This window comes from Clarias gariepinus, chromosome 1, assembly GCF_024256425.1.
Source record: "Clarias gariepinus isolate MV-2021 ecotype Netherlands chromosome 1, CGAR_prim_01v2, whole genome shotgun sequence".
Taxonomy (NCBI): domain Eukaryota; kingdom Metazoa; phylum Chordata; class Actinopteri; order Siluriformes; family Clariidae; genus Clarias; species Clarias gariepinus.
In genome coordinates, this window is record NC_071100.1 from 43,090,291 (window position 1) to 43,111,956 (window position 21,666).

The 21,666-nt window shown below is 35.7% G+C and overlaps 1 non-coding gene across 1 annotated transcript; it reads right to left on the reverse strand.

Annotated features, from left to right (window-relative positions):
* Nucleotides 1-3,378: 3,378 nt before the first annotated feature.
* Nucleotides 3,379-3,591, reverse strand: LOC128531930 (small nucleolar RNA U3). The gene has a single exon (XR_008361236.1). It is a non-coding gene; the product is annotated as a small nucleolar RNA U3 (small nucleolar RNA).
* Nucleotides 3,592-21,666: the final 18,075 nt, after the last annotated feature.

Consider the following 21,666-nt stretch of genomic DNA (forward strand, 5'->3'; position numbering starts at 1 on the left):
GACAATTGTATATTGGTGATGTAAATGTTTTAACAAGAAAATGCAGAAAGACTGAGACACATTGGCACTAATAGCAATAAGTACTTGGAGTGAAGTTATGTATTGGCTTCATGTTGCAAAATACTTCAAAAATCTTACATGCACAATAAATAAATAAATAAATAAATAAATAAATGTTCCACATTAGGCTAGTACTGTACACCCACATTATGATTTTATTAAAATAAAATGTCTGAACCAATTAACTATATAACTATTTATATTTTACATAATATTGCTGTTCATAAACTATGAGTCATGAAACAGACTCGTTACAGCAAAAGTTAGTACCTAATTATGCTTCTTTCTTTACCATTTATACTAAGTAATAACTATTACAAGTTACCAGTTATTTAAAGCACTTGTTAAAGTAGTAAATAACCTCCTATTGGCCTCTGATCAGGATTGCATCTCTTTGTTCGTATTACTTGACCTAAGTGCATCTTTCAACACCATTAATTGTAGTATTCTTCCTTATAGATTAGAATTTGTAGTAGAAATTAAGGGAACATAGTCTCCTGGCTCAGAACCTATTAACTGATCGTTATCAGTTTGTAGATTTAAATGCTGACTACTCTGCCTGTTCTCAAGTTCGGTGTTCCACAGTGTTCAGTTTTAGGCCCACTGCTTTACAGTATTTTTTTGTACATCCTTCCTCTGAGCAACATAATTTATAAGCATTACATTAGTTTTCATTGTTATGCTGATGACACACAGTTATATGTCTCAGCAAAGCCAGATGGAAAAAAGCCAGCTTAATAAAGTTGAGCAACGTGTGGAGGACATAAGCGACTGGGTGTTAATTAATCTCATTCTGCTTAATCCTGACAAGACAGTTCTGGCACAAGGACCACATGCAGCTAGAAGCAATCTTTTTTATCACACAATAACTCTGGGTAGCCTTTTTGTTCCATCAAATGCAACAGAAAAAAATGGTGTGATTATAGATTCCAATCCAGGATAGCAATGTTTCATTTCAAAAATATTGCCAAGATAAGGAATATGTTATTTCGGGGGACATAACACTTTCCAATCACATTTCCTAGTTAGGAACTTTAAAAATGATCCTTGAAAGTCTTAGCTTTTCACCCCTCGAACACTCATTTACCTTAAATAAGACAGAAATTATGAAAATGCTAGATTTGAGCTTTTACACATCAATCATTTAGATCAAACTTTAACACAAAAAAATTAGAAACTGTTATAGAAACAAGATTTTGTTTAGTTTGTGTAATGTAACATGCTATTTTGGTTTGGACAATTTTGGCACTATACCGCCATACATTTCTCTCCACACAGGCTACTCAGTTTCATTCAACATATTTAGACTTTTCTTAATGTTGCTTGCCATTTTTGCAATTATTCATGAGAGAATTTTATAAAATTTTAGAATATTGTACGAAATACTAAATATACTGAATACTACATATACTGAGAGAAAACTCTGGACATATTGAATTAAAATGGAATATATTGAATGAAACCTGATGTTATCAAGGCACATTCGCCATCTTGTGTTTAGGCAAAATGAATGAGCTGTTAGGAATTTAAACAAATGAAAGCATGATTAAATTATTGAAAAAATGAAAAAAATTGCTATAGTTAAAATCTTTTTAAATATATTTATTCAAATAGCAGACACCTTTATCAAAAACAATTTAACAACTAATTACAAGTAATTAATCATAGAGGGGGGCAGTGCTAAAAGTGTTATAAGGAAAAGACTTAATTATTCTGTTGCCAAAATTATGTTGATGGGCAGTTAAGGCAGACAAAAAAGTGTCAATGTGTGCAGAATGATTGAAGACAAAGAAACAAATAGTTTAGTCTGCAGCATCATAAAAGCTGAATTGGAGTTTAGAGTTAGTGACTGAATGGGCACTTGTAAGGACTTTATTTGGACATTCAATTGCCCTTTTAAAGTAGGCTCGATGTCTTGAGATATTTTTATGACTTTAGTTAAAATTAACAACTTTAGTGTAAACAACACAATTTAGCTAAAAATAACAGCTCTATTGTAAATAACAATACATTGATAATTTGTGCCTATTTGTCTGTTTTTTATGTAATTAGATATCTCTTCTGAACACAACCTGCTTAATTAAATCAGCCACATGCTGGATAAAATTTTCCGAACCATGATTTTACTTCACCTGGATGAACGATCCAACCAATAAAAATCTAAATTAATGCGTGTTAATTGTAAATGAATTAAGGTTTTCACAATTAATTGTATCAATAAATAATTTTTCAATTATCTAGAATTATTTTAAGAATAAACATTTATGCACTCCACATTAAACAATTGAAATTACTTAAGAAATAAAATGACTGTGGTTTTTATTATTGGTTGATTTTGCAATTAGTTTAAAACCTCCAGCTTTGTGTTTCTGAATGATTATCTAGGTACAGTAATAACTTTTTTTTTTTAAACTGATTTGTCTGCTGTTTGTTAGTTAGCACTATTTAGTTGATTTTTATATCAAAAGGTAACCTGACCTCATTTTTGAGCTGCACTTAATAATTAATAATTAATTGTTTTATTTAATTAATTGTATTATTAATATTAGTAACTTAATATTGATGATTTCTAAATTGTTTAAAAATAAACTCAATTGTAGTATTTGTAGCTCAGAAAAGTGTACTGTCCAATTATAATCATAACTACACACAAGTTTACAATTCTGTTAAATGAATATGATTTATATTTTTGGTGCTTACAGTAGCCCTGGCTAATGTTTTGCCTGCAGGGAATCACTGTGTCCTGAGTGGTGGTGAGAACTACATGACAGAAGGACATATTCGAACCTTTCCTGGCCCTCTATTGGGGTAAGAGCTTCTGTCTTTTCTTGTGTAACATTAACACATTTAATCACCCGCCTGTTTCAGAAGTTACATCGTGCTCTGTTACGTCTCCTACAGCAGTCAGATGAAGAAAGACAACCTGAACAAACTAAACAAAATCTTGTTTCTATAACAATGTTTGTAATTTTTCTGTGTTGCAGTTTGATCTGAAGGTAAAAAATCTTTACAGCATTTCCCGTCCCTGAAATTTTTGGCACTGCAATTTATTGTGGTTGTATATTTCAAACAACAAATTTCCAGCATTTAAAATTTCATTCAAAATATTGATCTTACTAAATTGCTGTCAAAAGCCTTTTTCAAGAAACAAACAAACTTCACAGACATGATGACACACATCAAATAATGTCAAATATCATAACAAATTCTTAATACACCAAACAACACTAAAGAATAAGCTAGAGTACTCATAAGTTTTTTTGCAAGAAGTGAAGCTAATTTGCAAGCTTGTCTTTCAAAAAAAAAGAAAAATTCAAAATCACTCTGATTATGTACTTTTCTTTTATTGTCCTTTAAAGACAGAGAACAATCATCAACCATTATAGCTCATGCATAAAATACAAAGCTATGATCTGATTCATGCTCAGAAAAGTTAGTCATAACTCATCATCATGATTAAAGAAATGTAACACTTTCCAATCACATTTCCTAGATAGAAACAATAGAAATGATCTCTGAAAGTATAGTCTTATCTTCTCACCCCTCAGACACTCATTTACCCCAAATAACACAGAAATCATGAAAAGGGTAGATTTTAGCTTTCCACTGAACACAAAAAACTACACAGCAATCCATGTAAACTGTGCTAAAAACATAAACTTCCCTTACTGCACCTGAACATTATTTTAAGGGATTTGTAGAAAATTCCCTCTACACAATTTCACCATTCGGAGCATCCCGCAAAGGCACCAACACAAATGTCATTCTCCATGTGTTACTCTGGTATCATAAACCAGAGGGACACCTGTTAAATTAAAAAATTAATTATATCTTAATATAAATCCATTTTTGAGTTTGATTTTCTCAGCACAACTACTCTCTGCATGTCCACTTCTGGTGAAGTGAGAAAGCATTTGAAGGTGAGGTGGTGAGCCAGTTCCTTCCCCGTGATTTCAAACCAGAGAACCTGCTCATCAACATCAACACGCTCCAGGTGAAGCTGATAGACTTCAGATGTGGAGCTTTGTTAAAGGACTCCCCTTACACGAGAATTGCAGGTGATCGTAGAACACATATGACACATATGTTCAAGAGAACGCAATGGAGAATCATTGTTATGACAGTTGCTGTGCTGTCTTTATTTTTAGAAACTTAGGTATACACTCCTCCTGAGAGAGACAGTACATAGGACGTCCTGCTACCATCTGGAGTCTGAGTGTGCTCCTGTTCGACCTGATCTGTGGCGATGTCCTCTTTCAGACCAATGGGGAAATAACTGCAGAGGACGTCCCACTACCCCCTTATCTGTCTGGCGGCGAGAAAAAGCAGAAACGTTACATTTAGACCTGTTACATAAAAGCTGCAAAAGTTACAGAGCAAAATGATTTCTTTAAAATGAATAATGTTTTTTTTTTAATCACTATCTCATCCCTGCACTTACAGACTGCAAAACACTGATCTTGTGTTGTCTGGAGAAAGGGCCTTACTGTCGGTCGGCCCTGGAGGACATCAGCAACCATGTGTGGTTTACAGACGGTCCCGAGTTTATGTACTGACAACACTGTGCGGAAGATTTCAAAATAACAGTAAAACCACTGTACAGTTCTTTGTGAAAATGTGTAAAAGTTCATGCAGAATGTTTTTTTCTTACAGGATCTGTTTACACTAAGGTTTTTGAAAATATATAATGCTTGTTACCATGGACAGGAATTGCACCACCGATTCTTTTCAAAATATCCAAATCACAGCTTGTTTTACAGGAAGTGAAAAGAACATAGGGACTTATTTTCATAATCATTACATTAATCCTAAAGCTAAATCAGGCAAACAGTGTCACTACTAAACCAAATGACCAATCAGCTGTTGGAGGCCACATGGATGGAGCACTCCATCTCAGTCCCTCAGACAGTAGCTTTTATTCAAAAATATACTGTGGCGTGGGGTAGTGTGTGTGTTAGGGTTGCCAATCGTCTCGTATTTTGACACTAAAAGTCTTGTTCCTTTTTGAAACGATATGGGATGGAATTTGTGATGTATTTAAAAGAATCAAAGTGACATCTATTGGAGATACCTATTACAGGTTAGACTACTAAGACACAGTGATTTGTATGAGACACAACCCGTCAGTGGATAGAGGGAAACCCCTCCTGACTTTCTGGGTCACTTAATGAAACAGAACAGTGATTCTTACGACCCAGGGTGGCATCTTGCTTGGGAAGATCAGTCAGTCAGATGTACGGGATGGGGAGTAAGGAGTGCTTAAAATTTTTTGGCACTGCAATTTATTGTGGTTATATGTTTAAAATAAAAATTTGATTTAATTAATTAAAAATTCAATACAAAAATATTGACCTCACTAAATTGCTAAAAAGAAAAATAGTGTTAAAAATTCCATCTTCATTATTTTTCAACCTCACAAATTAAGGCTGCCGAAATTTAGATAATAAAATTCAGGTCTTTGCATTCGGGAGATCACAGGGAGAGCAATGGATTGCTGATTGCTGCAGTGTAGGGGAGAGCAGGGTATGTTGTCACACGGGTAAGTTGTCACACTGTTCATAACTCCAATACTAGAGGCTCTATCTCAAAAATGAAATAGCCACTTTGTGTGACTTCTTCTTCTATAGTCAACCTCCTGTTCACATGTGGTCAAGATTGCTCTAATCTTGAGGTGAGCAGATTTTTTTTGACCTAAAAGGAAAAATAAATCACTTAAAATTTTCTTCAGTACAACTTTGTTAGGTATAGATGTTACAAATTATTATTTTGCACAAAATAGAAGAGACGTTAACGTGTCTTTTGATACTTCAGCTGACGTGTTATGTTGAGTTAAAATTAACATAAATATCAGTTTGGGGCAAGTTGTCTCATTAACTTTGGGGCAAGTCATCACGTGTGACAACTTGTCCCAGTACAAATAAATGCTCAAAAAAATTGTGATATTGTAATTCATTTGTATTTGTTTTCGAAGAAAGAAGGAAAGGAAGGAGAGACAGGAATTAAGGAAGGAAGGAAGAAGATCGAAATTTTCAACGAAAGACAGTACACCACCTGACATTATGTTAAAGGCAGTCAGGCAGGGAAAGATGCAGAACAAATCAATCAGAAGTACAGCAAAGGATTTTGACATCAATCACCGTACTCTAACTCGGTATTGTCGAGTCGATTTGTCTTGCTGACGTTCAGGAGGAAATTGTTCCTCTGGCACCAGTTCTCCAGATTTACAATCTCCTTTATGTAGGCCAACTCATCATTGTTGGTGATCGGGCCCACCACGACAGTGTCGTCAGCAAACTTGATGATGGCGGTGGAGTTGGTAGTGGCCACGCAGTCGTGGGTGTACAAAGAGTACAGCAGGGGACTCAGAACACAACCCTGGGGGGCTCCAGTGCTGAGAGTGAGTGAGGCTAAGATAAGGCAGCTAAAAGAAGAAAAATCATTCATGAGTCATCATCAGATGATGAAGAATGCTTTTGCCTTGTCTGTGTGGAGCCATTTTCAAACAGTCGTCCAAAAGAGACCTGGGTAAAATGCGTAAAATGCAACAAATGGGCCCATGATGCTTGCACCTCAGGCCAGGCAATTTATGTGTGCCAGAATTGTGACTCTAAAGTTGAGTCTGATAAATCAGAAATGGGGCATCTGTTTTGTTCAGAGGATAAACATGTTAAGTAAAGCAAGTTATTTGCAGATTTCCATGTAGTTATGATGGTGCAAGCCAGAGAACATTTGAGGTTAAAGTTCAAACTAAAGTTTTCTTTCTACTTAATGTTTTGATTAAAATGTGTATTGGATTGAAATATTTTTTTTTCCAAATTCTCTTGGCATAATTGTTCAAATTTCCAGTTTTGGTCTGAATTTAACAATTGAAATCAATAATCACAATTAAGTATTTGTGTTCTTATTTTAAGATATTCTAGTGTGACAACTTGTCACAAGTGCACACTCTCCATTCAACAGTCTACAACTCTGTAATGAGATAAGATATGAAAATGTAATGAATACATCATACATTATGTGCCCGAGACCTTCTTCTTTCATTTGGTCAAACATTTATTACGTTGTGATGTATGGTGCTCAATAAAAGTTAGTCAGTGTGAAAAGTGTGACAACTTCTATTTGAAAGTGAGAGCAATGGTATCTTACACTCAGTCATGTAGTTCAGCTACAAGATGTAATTAATTTCTTCAACAGCAGCAACATGCTGTTTCCACGTTGCTGAATTAACATTGCTTATAAATACAAGTAACTGTGATACATTTGTAATGAAGAAAAATGTGTGGCTAGTATTATGTTTTAATGACATTCTGTTTTTGAATAACATGACAATTAAGATACTAAGAATTATTTGCTGTTTTATACAACGCAATTACACTACAACATTTCAGTTTTCATTTAATATTTAGTATGAAGACATGATTTTTTTTTTTTTTTTTGTCTTGATCCGGGCATGGAGTTAAAAAGACGTCTGCAGTACTCTGGTGCCACATTCTCAATCCATGCTACTTGATTGCTTCCTGAATTTGTTCTTGCTTGCCTCATGTACAGAAATTATTACAGAAGATACCATTATGAAATGTGTACTAAATAAGTACAACTCATTAGTAAATTATTTGATTAGTTTACAGAGTGTACATGGAAATTGTTATTGTATTTTTTACAGATTACAAGCCTATGTTATAGTAAAGACTTATTGATTAAATAGTTTTTTTAATTATATGAAAATATAATATTAATAAATAATTATTCTTGCATTATTTGTGTAATGTCATCCTTGGTGATAATTCTAATGTTTAAATCCTTTTTCGAGCTCCATTTTTTTGGCGCTCCAGTGACTCTAGCGAAATTTTGCATGTCCACTTCTGGCATAGTGGAGCATAGCATTTCTTTTGAACTGGGTAGTTTTGAACCCTGTAGTCTGGAATCATACTTAACATGGCTGAATACCCTGTGCTTTTCTTTCTTTATATATATATATATATATATATATATATATATATATATATATATATATATATATATATATATATATATTGTTTTGGCAGCTCAGGTGGCACTTTATATTAAAAAAAAAGTCTATATATTTAGCACATGTAAAGGATACATGTGTGTGTGTTTTATGTAAGTAAACTTTATTTTAATTTTATTATCATAACAGCTCAAGGAGCAACGTTCGTGCACTTTCTAAAGATTTTAGTTCTGTTTTCGAGTAAAGGGTTGGAAATTAATACCTTTCTTTTTTTAAAATAAATCAACAAATTAATTGATTATTAAAATAATCGTTAGTTACAGCCCTATAGTTATGTAAGATCTTTATGATTAATTGCCAAGAGAAAATCAATTAAAACATTTATTGTAATTTATAATTTAATAAATGTATTATTGTTATTGTGGACACTTTTACAATAATACATTGATTATACAAATATACAAATATTTCCAACTTTGGAAGAGTAAATAAAAATGTAAATTGTCAAATTATTATTGGCTTTGCTTAAACTTTATCTTGACAGGGTACCAATCCCTCAAACAAATTGTACATTTTTAAAATGTTTTATTTAAAAGGGTTTAGCAATGCTTGTTATAAGTTGTTGCAAGTACAAATCTTTTAAAATAATGCAGTAAGGATTGCTGTGTAGTTGTTTGTGTTCAGTATAGAAACTAAAATCTACCATTTTCATGATTCCAAAAAAGTTGGGACACTATACAAATCGTGAATAAAAACTGAATGCAATGATGTGGTGGTGCCAACTTCTAATATTTTATTCAGAATAGAACATAAATCATGGAACAAAAGTTTAAACTTTAAACTAAAAAATCATTTTAAGGAAAAAATATGTTGATTCAAAATTTCATGGCCCCAAAAATTGTGACAAGTAGCAATAAGAGGCTAGAAAAAGTAAATTTGAGCATAACGAGGAGCTGGAAGACCAATTAATACTAATTAGGTCAGTTGGCAACATGATTGGGTATAAAAAGAGCTTCTTAGAGTGGCAGTGTCTCTCAGAAGCCAAGATGGGTAGAGGATCACCAATTCCCACAATGTTGCGCAGAAAGATAGTAGAGCAATATCAGAAAGGAGTTACCCAGCGAAAAAATTGCAAAGACTTTGCAGTTATCATTATCAACTGTGCATAACATCATCCGAAGATTTCAGAGAATCTGGAACAATCTCTGTGCGTAAGATTCAAGGGCATAAAACCATACTGGATGCCCGTGATCTCCGGGCCCTTAAACTACACTGCACCATAAACAGGAATGCTACTGTAAAGGAAATCGCAGAATGGGCTTAGGAATACTTCCAGAAACCATTGTCAGTGAACACAATCCACCGTGTCATCCTCCGTTGCAGCTGAAATTCTACAGTGCAAAGAAGAAGCCATTTCTAAGCAAGCTCCACAAGCTCAGGCGTTTTCACTGGGCCAGGGATCATTTAAAATGGAGTGTGGCAAAATGGAAGACTGTTCTGTGGTCAGACAAGTGTAGCAAATATTAGTAGAAGTGAGGTGAGAAGGGCGTTGAAGAGGATGAAGAGTGGAAAGGCTGTTGGTCCTGATGACATACCTGTGGAGGTAATGAAGTGCTTAGGAGAGGTGGCAGTAGAGTTTCTGAGAAGTTTGTTTAACAAGATCTTGGAGAGTGAGAGGATTCCAGAGGAATGGAGGAGAAGTGTATTGGTGCCAATTTTTAAGAACAAGGGAGATGTGCAAAGCTGTGGCAATTATAGAGGTATAAAGCTAATGAGCCAGACAATGAAGCTGTGGGAAAGAGTAGTGGAAGCTAGGTTAAGGGCAGAGGTGGGCATTTGTGAGCAGCAATATGGTTTTATGCCTAGAAAGAGTACATCAGATGCAGTATTTGCTTTGAGGATGCTGGCGGAGAAGTACAGAGAAGGTAACAGGGAGTTGCATTGTGTCTTTTTAGATTTAGAGAAAGCGTATGACAGGGTGCCAAGAGAGGAGCTGTGGTATTGTATGAGAAGGTCCGGAGTGGCAGAGAAGTATGTTAGAGTGGTGCAGGACATGTATGAGAGCTGTAAGCCAGTGGTAAGATGTGCTGTAGGTGTGACAGAAGAGTTCAAGGTGGAGGTGGGTCTGCATCAAGGATCGGCTCTAAGCCCCTTTTTGTTTGCTCTGGTGATGGACAGGATGACAGATGAGGTAAGACAGGAGTCCCCATGGACTATGATGTTTGCAGATGACATTGTGCTCTGTAGCAAGAGCAGGGAACAGGTGGAGAAAAATTTGGAGAGGTGGAGGTATGCTCTGAAAAGCAGAGGAATGAAGGTAAGAGCAACGGAGAGTGTTCAAAGGAGGTGAAGAGGTGGGTACAGGCAGGTTGGAATGGGTGGAGAAAAGTGTCAGGTGTGTTGTGCGATAAAAGAGTATCAGCGAGAATAAAAGGTAAGGTGTACAGGACAGTGGTAGACCAGCAATGCTCTATGGCTTAGAGACAGTGGCGCTAAAGAAAAGACAGGAGGCAGAGCTTGAGGTAGCAGAGCTGAAGATGTTGAGGTTCTCTTTGGGAGGGACAAGGATGGATAGGATCAAGAATGAGTTTATCAAAGGGACAACCCACGTTAGATGTTTTAGAGATAAAGTCAGAGAGCCCAGATTGAGGTGGTTTGGACATGTTCAAAGGAGAGATGGTGAATATATCGGTAGAAGGATGCTGAGGTTGGAACTGCCAGGCAGGAGGTCTAGAGGAAGACCAAAGAGGAGATTTATGGATGCAGTGAGAGAGGACATGAAGTTACTGTAGTTGGTGTGAGAGAAGAGGATGCAGAGGATAGGGATAGGTGGAGGCAAATGATTTGCTGTGGCGACCCCTGAAAGGGAACAGCCGAAAGAAAAAGTTCTGTGGTCAGACAAGTCACGATTCGAAGTTCTTTTTGGAAATCTGGGATGCCATGTCATCCGGACCAAAGAGGACAAGGACAACCCAAGTTGTTATCAACGCTCAGTTCAGAAGCCTGCATCTCTGATGGTATGGGGTTGCATGAGTGCGTGTGGCATGGGCAGCTTGTATGTCTGGAAAGGCACCATCAATGTAGAAAAATATATTTTAGGTTCTAGAACAACATATGCTCCCATCCAGACGTCATCTCTTTCAGGGAAGATCCTGCATTTTTCAACAAGATAATGCCAGACCACATTCTGCATCAATCGCAACATCATGGCTGCGTAGGAGAAGGATCCGGCCAGTCTGCAGTCCAGATCTTTCACCTATAGAGAACATTTGGCGCATCATAAAAAGAAAGGTGCAACAAAGAAGGCACAAGACGATTGAACAGTTAGGGGCCTGTATTAGAGAAGAATGGGAGAGCATTCCTATTTTTAAACTTGAGAAACTGGTCTCCTCGGTCCCCAGACGTCTGTTGAGTGTTGTAAGAAAAAGGGGAGATGCCACACAGTGGTGAAAATGGCCTTGTCACAACTTTTTTGGGATTTGTTGACACCATGAAATTTTGAATCAACATATTTTTCCCTTAAAATGATACATTTTCTCAGTTTAAACTTTTGTTCAGTGATTTATGTACTATTCTGAATAAAATATTAGAAGTTGGCACCTCCACATCATTGCATTCAGTTTTTATTCACGATTTGTATAGTGTCCCAACTTTTTTGGAATCCGGTTTGTAATTTCTTTATAAATCTTGTAAACTAATCACCTTATTTATGAGTTACTTAATTTCAGTAGTAAACATTTTGTAATGGTCATACCATAACATTAGCAAAGTTAAGAAGTTTTTTTTTTTTTAGCAGGGGGAGACACTAAAGGGAAGTTTGCCCAGGGTGCCGTAGACACGAAACCCCTACCTGAGGGGTAAGATCACAAAGTCAAAACACAGAACAGAACTTAGGCAGATCAGTCTGCAATAACTGACAGATATACTGTAATTATTTTTACTACTAAAATTATTAGAAACCAAGTAAGTAGCAAGTAATAAGAACTTTTTATTAATAAGTAGCATTAGTAAAGTTTTTTTCAAAAAATAGTTAAAAGGTTAAAGCTAAAAATAAGCTGATAATAAATCAGCTTTAACATAATAAATTATATTATTATTTCAGTTGGAATAAGTACCCTTCAATGTGAGTAATGCAGACATATTTTTTCTATTATTATTAATATTACCATAGGCACAGTCAGTTATTAGGTTTAGGCGGCAATTACTTTTTTATACAGACCCAGATTTGGACATTTGTTCATTAATAAATCGTCATATAAAACTGCATTTGATATTTACTATGTGTATGGTGGCACGGTGGCTTAATGGTTTAGCATTGTCACCCTGCACTTCCAAAGTCGAGGGTTCGATTCCTGTGTCGGGTCTATGTGCATTGAGTTTGCATGTTCTCCCCGTGCTTGGTGGGTTCCCTATGGGTACTCCAGTTTTCTCCCCAAAGGCATGCAGATTAGGCAACTGCCATTCCCAGATTGACCGTAGTGTATGAATGTATGTGTGTGCCCTGTGATGGATTGGCACCCTGTCTAGGGAGTACCCCGCATTGTGCTCTGTCTCCTGGGATAGGCTCCAAGCTCCCTGCGACCCTGTATACACGACAAGGCAGTATAGATGATAAGTGAATGAGTAATGTTTGTGTATTCATCCTTTTGTCAGGATCTTATATCTCCCTGGACAACAATCAATTCACTCCTTTAGTCACCTTGCGGTAACTCTGGATAATCAACTGCTATTTTCCCCACACGTTGCTCACATTACTTGCTCTTGTCAATTTTTCATTTACCATGTCAAAAGACTTCTAAGAAAAGTTAAATATGTTAAATGAAACTAAGTAGCCTGTGTGGAGAGAAATGTATGGCGGTATAATAGAGCCAAAATTGTCCAAATCAAAATAGCATGTTAAATTACAAAACTGAACAAAATCTTGTTTCTATAACACTGTTTGTAATTTTTCTGTGTTGCAGTTTGATCTGAATGTAAAAAATCCTTACAGCATTTACAATCCTTAAAATTGTTGGCACTGCAAGCTATCGTGGTTGTACATTCTAAATGTAAATTAATTCTTTCTAGTTCAGTTGAAACATTTCACTACTCATCAAAGTAGATTCTTCAGTCTAAGGTTAGTTGGAATGTTCATTGTATTCAAGTTTTCCAAGGTCAAAGGATCCTCCCAGAATGAGCAGAAAAACAAAGGGTAGTCCTTAAATGTGGCTTTCTTGGAGAACATGTAAAGAGGTCTTGATCTTCTTTGGCTATTTATTTAGCCAAGCATTTTTTGTGAATAGACTTGCCTTAGGTAAGGAAGTAGATTTTATGGATGTAGAATACTATAGCAATCTGGTATGTTTAGGTGCTGTCTTACCCACTCTCATGGACTGAGAGTAAAGTGACTGGTTGCTTTTTACCCCAAGGAGCCCTCATGTCTGTTTTTCCTTCTGGCTCTCTTTTTTAGTTATGCTGTCATAGCTGTTCCTGCTGGAGTTCCTGCATTTGCACTAAATATACATTTACTTTATACATTACAGTATGTGACTGTGATCATACCTAACTGTTATGTCTCCTCCTCTCCTCCTCTCTCCTCTCTCCCTGTCTCTCTCTGTCAAGCCAAAAAATTCCGCTTCTGAGCTGCATAAGACCCCTCTGCCCTCTGGACCCGCCTAACTCATCCTTGTGCTTTGCTTCTGGTTGGAGATCTCATCGCTGGTCTGCTCGGGATACGTGTGTTATTCAGTGATGGTGTTTACCATGAAGATGGTCTTGATTAAAATACATAACTGTCCTCTGAGCGCTCAAATAAGAAACTAGACTCCATATTAACTTAAATACTTTAATTGTTATTTTAAAGTTCCAGCTACTTAATGCACAGTATGACTGCACATCAATCCCTGCTATTTTTTATCACCCAAATGAGGATGGTTCCCTGTTGAGTCTGGTTCCTCTCAAGGTTTTTTTTCTATTGCCATCTCAGGAAGTTTTTCCTTGCCACCATTGCCCTCAGCTTGCTCATCAGGGACAATCTGTGATAATTTTGATTCATACACATTTTTTTACATTTCATACACATTTCCATAATTGTCTTTTGACTCTGCTTTCCAACAGTGGCTGTTGTTAAAAGCCTTATAAATAAAATTGAATTGAATTTTACAGATATAATATAATATATGCTAATGTTCTCTCACACACACTTGTTTATAACAAACTGATAAAACATATTAACCAGTACAGTACCTCTGGTGTTTTGTGTGAACTTTAACTTTTTAAACTTAAAAAAAAAAGAAAAAAAGATATAATAAATCTACTGAATGTATATTTACTGGACATGCAAAGCAAAACTCATAAGTGACAAGTAAAATTTGGAGTTCTTACAATGCTATACAACACCAATGTCATATTTTTTATTTTTACTTTTTTTCTTTGTGTTATTTATGAGATATAATCCCAAATACATATATACTCACCCCCAAAAAAAACATCCCTTTTTCAGGACTGTGTTGTGAAAATCCAAATAACTTTCTTCATTGTGAAGAGTTTAAACAATGTTTTCCATGCATGTTCAATTAACCATAATCAATTAATTAACATGCACCTGTGGAATGGTCGTTAAGACCTTGACAGCTTACAGAAAGTAGGCATTTAAGGTCACAGTTCTAAAAACGCAGGACACTAAAGAGACTTGTCTACCGACTGTGAAAAACACCCAAAGACAGATGCCCAGGGTCCCTGCTCATCTGCGTGAACGTGCATTAGGCATGCTGCAGGGAGGCATGAGGACTGCTGATGTGGCTAGGGCAATAAACCGCCATGTCCGCACCGTGAGACGCTTAAGACAGTGCTACAGGGAGACAGGAAGGACAGCTGATCATCCTCGCAGTGGAAGACCACGTGTAACAACACCTGCACAGGATCGGTACATCCGAATATCACACCTGCGTGACAGGTACAGGATGGCCACAACAACTGCCCGAGTCACACCAGGAACACACAATCCCTCCATCAGTGCTCAGACTGTCCGCAATAGGCAGTCCATGAGGAGGAGATGCACTGCAGTACTTCAAGCAGCTGGTGACCTCACCAGATACTGACTGGTACTTTTGATTTTGAGCCTCCCTTCATTCAGGGACACATTGTGAAACATTTTTAGTTTATGTCTTATGGTGTTGACTCTTTTAGTGTTCATACAAATATTTACACGTTAAGTTTACTGAAAGTAAAAACAGTTGAAGGTCAGAGGACGTTTCTTTTTTTGCTGAATATATAAGAAGATTGAAAAATATTAAGATGTGTGGTATATTTTGTATATATAGGACGACATTTAAAATCTATAGTATCAGTGCATATATGAGTATAGGACTTAAATATTGTATATGAATTTTTCAATCATTATTATATTCTTTTAGATACAGTGCATAAAATTTACATGAAGCAGCACACCCTCTACTCTTATTGGTTAAAACAGAAGGATGCTGTAACTGAGGTGTAGTACAAATGTTATGCTAATCTTTTGCTTCACTGACAATAGACTAGAAGGAAATGTGACTTTTACAGTAACTCAAAAAGAAAAGGGTCTTACAGAAGAAAGTAAATTAAAGCAAAATGTTTTTCTCTGCAGTTTTGTTTTTCGCCATGTTCATCTGTATAAGAAGTAAGTCATTAAAATCTCATAATGATAAGATATTAACACCAATAATCTTAATATGTTACCATGTACAATATTTTAGATGATAAGCATAACAATACTACTCCTCTTTAGGTCAGAGCACACAGGACAGCATTACTCCGACATCATCTGCTGTCTATGGTAAAGAGGGCGAAGCAGTTACACTGTCCTGTTCTTATACTGTTTCTGTGAAGAATCTACAGTGGTATCGACAATATTCCAATGCAGCCCCGGAGTTTCTTGTTCTTCTGTTTGAATCAGGAGGAAATCAGACAGGCGATACTCCTCATCCTCATCTGACTGCTAAAGTTGAGAAGAGTGAGAAGCGTGTGGATTTAAAGATTTCTCCTGTTGCTGTATCAGACTCTGCACTGTACTACTGCGCTCTGCAGCCCACAGTGACAGGAAATCCAGCTGCACTGTACAAAAAAGTACAGTGTTAAGCAGAAGAAGAAAAAGAAGTATTAGAATCAGAAACTATGCACAAACCTATTATTCTAATTATAGATTTTACAGGAATGTAACCAAATATGAATACACCATTAAAAATGAATTGATAAAACTTTTAAAGTGGAACTCCACAGACAACAACAAAAAGCAACAAGAAACAAAGAGGTTGCATTCCTTCGTGATTTTGGTAAATCAATCACTGCATTGACACTTAATTTGTTCATTTATAAATAGGAGCACCCTGACTCATCCTGAAATATTAGACATTCCAGTGAAATATAGATTAAAGAATTCTAAATTAACATGCGACTTAAATGCATCACTCCTTTGTATAAATTCTGACATGATTTCCATCAAATGTTTCTGCTCTTTATAAAGTTTACAACTCAAAAGCTGAAATATTTTTATCTGAATATATACTTTCTAAAACAAAAAACAATCACTTTTAAATAGTCTAGAAGTCTGGATTTCATGTGGTGTACACGGTATTACCAGGTGATTTTAATGTTTAGGGTTGTTGGTGTACATGCATGCATGCAAAACAAATAAATCATAATGAAAATAGAAAACAAATTTGTTGCTTCTGGCATAGAAGAGCTGGTGGCTCTGTGTATTCTGTATCGTCAGATAATGATTCTCTCTTGACTTAACTATCTATCTTTCCTCTTGGCTTAAGCTCATCTTATTATTTTTCTACTCATCTGACAGCTATGTCAGAATTCATTTTTAATACTTATTGCCTACAACAATGTGGAAAAGGCTCAAGAACATTTATACCAACTGCACGTATTTCCACTTAATAATACTACAACTTATTTCACACTTAAGCAAACATTTCCTGATTAACACTCCGGGAACAATATATAAGTATGACAGATTAAATATAATACTATTTATATGTTTAACGATCTCACTGTTTCTGTAGCTGTACAGTATGTTTTACTTAAAAACAATATTTTAAACAAGTGCAGTAATTAAATTCCTAATATTTCAATGCATGTGCAGCATTAATAAAAAGTGCAGAATGTAAATAATTATGAGCTGAGGGACTGATGGAAGAACTGAAATTACTAGGTAAAAGTAGGAGGAGCTACATGTGGTAATAGGCAGTTTAGACATTTTCACAGAGATGATGACATTTATATCTACCGCAAGAGAGAAACCTAGAACAGTCATGTTATTCTTCTTTGTTTTAATAGTTGCTAAAAGCATTGGTAAGTTATTTATATTTTACACAAACTTTAGGTAAATGCTGCAGATTTCTAAGGACACATAAATATGAATCTTTGGTTGTTTAAAAAAATAGTATAATGTCATTGAGCATTTTTTAATTAAAATTATTGTTTACAATTAATTTACAGCAAGTGCTGTTGGCAGCAGCATTACACCAGAACAAACCATCATATCTTCAAGTGAAGGCAGTAACACCACCCTGACCTGCACATATGATGCATCAGCTAGATATCTCCACTGGTATAGACAAAAGCCTCATTCAGGACCAGAGTTTCTGCTGCTAATTGCTGTACTTACAAACAGTGTCACTGAAGCTGATCAACCTGACCCACGACAATCCAACAAACTTCATAAAAATCTAAACAAAGTAGATCTGGAGATCTTTCCTGCTGCAGTATCAGACTCTGCACTGTACTACTGCGCCATGGAGCCCACAGTGACACATAATGCAGAACACCTGTTCAAAAAGTAATGTTTATGTTCTTCTCTCAAAAGGGGGAGCTTTTTACCTGTTTCTTTCAAATTTACATTTCTGAGTTCACAAAATTGTAAAGCAGAATGGTTTTCTGTGCATTTTTGTTTTTTTTGCCATGCTCTTCTATATAAGAAGTAATTCATTGAAACCTCGTAATGATAAGATATTAACACCAATAATCTTAATATGCTTCCATGTACAATGTTTTAGATAATAAGCAAAACAATACTACTCCTCTTTAGGTGAGAGCACACAGGACAGCTTACTCCAACATCATCTGTTGTCTATAGTAAAGAGGGCGAAGCAGTTACACTGTCTGGTTTTTACATCTACACTGTTTCTATGAAAAATCGTGCAGTGGTATTGACAATATTCCATTGCAACCCAAGAGTTTCTTGTTCTTCTGTTTTGTGTTTGCTTTTAAACATGAAGAATCATAATCTTACCTATATTAGTAATTTATATTGTTTAAATAATCTGATTAAACTGTTTTTGTTTTAAATCAGTAGACAGCAATCAACCCTACCATCAATACCTGATGAACAACAACATTAATCACCACTTACTGTATAAACCAGCAAACTGGTGACAGAATCTTCTTCTTCTTTGTCTTTCGCTGTTCCCTTTCAGGGGTCGCCACAGAGAATTATCTACCTCCATCTAACCTAGGGTTCTTAGATAAAATTGGGCCAAAGGAGAAAAAAGCTAATGTTGTAGGGAAGGAAACGGACATTGTTGCTTTAAAATGTTCATATGAGACAAACAGCAATAGCACTTTGCTTTACTGGTACAAACAATAATAGCGCACCACGGTTTTTACAGCTTGAGCAGAAAAGTCAAACACCCTGTACAGCAAACACAGAAACAAAATGCATAACACACAACAGCACTGAATATTTAATTAATGAACTCTGTAAATGTTCTTTAAGCCATTAAGTCCCTCAATTCATATTCTCAGTAGTAACTAAACAACTTATTTATAATATATATATATTATAACTGATATTATATATAACTTATATATAATATCAGTTAATATGTAATTTTACATTTCTGATCATACAGCTGTGTAGATGGGAAGCCGAGCCTCCTGCACTTCATCACATAATAATAATAATAATAATAATAATAATAATAATAATAATAATAATAATGAGACATTGTTACACAAGACTTAGTTTTCCACAAGAGCTGCACTTTTGGAGTTGCTCTGACCCAGTCATCTAACCATCACAATCTGGCCTTTGTCACAGTTCTTATCTTTGCCCAATTTTTTCTGCTTCCAATACATCAACAAAAAGGAAAAAATAATAATTAATAATATTTTTGTCTAATATATCCATTGCACAGTGTCAACGCTTCGTGGGTGTGGCCTTCAGATATGTTCCCTCATGTGTTCAGATCATACAGCACTGTCCTTAGAAATGGCTCAACCATACAACATCCTGTACATAGTGAAATACATACAACTGATTCTCACTGTTACAACAGGTAATTCTTTTTCATGAGTTTATTTATATATTATTGTTAAATAATTAGTTAATTATTAAATTAATGTGTATTTTTTTAAACACCATCAATGATTTGATTAAATAAAAAAGGCATTTTTTTCTTCATGTTCTTTCTTTTTATGTTTCTCTTTACAGCAGGCAGTTTTGCAGATAAAATTGGACCAACAAATGGCGTTGACAACATTGTCACGAAAGAAACAGACCCTGTTACATTGAAATGTTCCTATGAGTCAACCAGTAATAACATTCTGCTTTACTGGTACAAACAATATTCTAACAGCGCACCACAGTTTTTACTGTATAAAGGCGCAAGATCATATAGTAGCTCTGGGAGCACTCCTACTGACACTCGATTAGAGACACAAACAAGCAGAGACTCTACTGAACTCACTATCAGAGAACTAAAACTCTCAGATTCTGCTCTCTATCACTGCGCTCTTAGTGTAGGGGCACAGTAATACAAACTCAATGAAAAGCTGTACAAAAACATAAAACCTATACAGATATTTGAAGCTTTTGAAGAGACAAAAGTTCAAAGATTTTAATTTTAACAAACTGTTATCAGATAACCACAGACACAAACAACATTTGTGATGCAGCTGAAAAAAGGCAAGAATAATGAAGAGGGAATAATTTTACAATTTAAAAAGGCCAAGGTTATCATAATCACTGTTGCATTTCAAAGCCATTTCACATGATTTCTTGATTAATGCAGTTTTCTCTGTGGCTTAGTGTGAAAGAATGAAATATGGATGAAATTTGCTGAATAAAAAATTTTTCTGAGCCAAACATGTAGCTAAGATGTGTTACATAAAATAAAACTTCAGCTTGTGCAACAAAAAAAGCTTCCCCATACACCACCCACATGACAGGAGAAATACCCTATAGATTTATTTTGTTTCAAATAGACCTCATGGTTGTCTATCAGGCATAACTTATATATATATATATAAAAAATCTTTTCTCTAAAATCTTTTTTTAGAGAAATTTCAGTTTTTCTAATAATACAGTATATCAGTTCAGAAGAAAGCAGTTGCACCCAACAACATCTTAAACAGTGACACACACCTCATCTGAAATGTTGACAATGTTAAATAGGAGCACTCTCTATATATTTACATTTACATTTAGACATTTGGCAGATACTCTTCTCCAGAGCTGCTTACAAAAGTGCTCAAATCAGCTGGATTAAGCCACTACCTCCTGTAGTGTATATGGCATGATACTTGTTGGATGAACATAATGGTTTCGGGTTGAATGCAATTCAGGGAAGTGTTGAAGTAAAATGTGCTCTGTTACTACAAACCTTTTGATCTTTCCATAAAGTATGGCACAGCAGAAAAATCCCCATATGTTGTCCTATATTGTCATTTTATACAGACCTAAAGTAAATGCTTCATTGTGTTGTATGGTACATGAAATGTTTGAGGCCTGATATAGCTTAAGAAAAAAATAAAATTGTGGTCAATTATCTTTTATACTTTATGTTTAGTCATGTAATAGTTTGATTAAAAAAAGCATTATTAACAACACATTAGTATAGTAACATTAATCACCACGTACAATATACACCATAAAACTGGTGAGAGAATCATGGACATCTCATGCCAACCTGACCTGTCCAATCCCACAGAAAAACCAATGCAGCACAAAATAATGGAAAATGTCAGTGCTGCCTACGATAGAAAGGGACCAGAACACCGAGTGCACCACAGTCCATTGCGCATGGGGCCCAGCAGGCAAAACATTCAAGGCCACACTTACCGTCATCTCTTCAGTATTGCAAAAAGTATATACTGGGAATACAATATGTATATTATAACACATTTGACAAACAGAGAGAAAGCACAGAGACCAGATTCCACAAGCAAGAACAGTCTTTATAAAGCACAATGTTCAGCAGTAAGGTTAAAAGTATGCAGATTAAGAGAAATTATACTCTAAAGCAGAACAGTGGTTGTGGTGGCACCTAAGTGAGTGAAGCGGGTCCACGGGGCATAGCTCAGTGTAGGCAGTGTAGGGAGTCGCCTGGGTCACGACGAGCAGGTGGCACGAGGCTGGCAGCTTCCTTTTTGGTAAAACCATGTCAGAGGTTGCGGAGACTACAGAGAAAGAGAACATCTGTAAGTAGGCTTTGAAAGGTTTTGTCTGTCAGAACACTCTTTTAATGACACATTTCGTACATTGAAGGATCCGAAACTAGTCTCAGAATTTTTTTTGTCTGCGTGGTTGTATGTCTGTACGTCTGTCTAGGAAAGAGCAGTTAGTTTTGCCTTTTTTTTTTAACTGTTTCTAAAAACTCTTTACCAGTCAA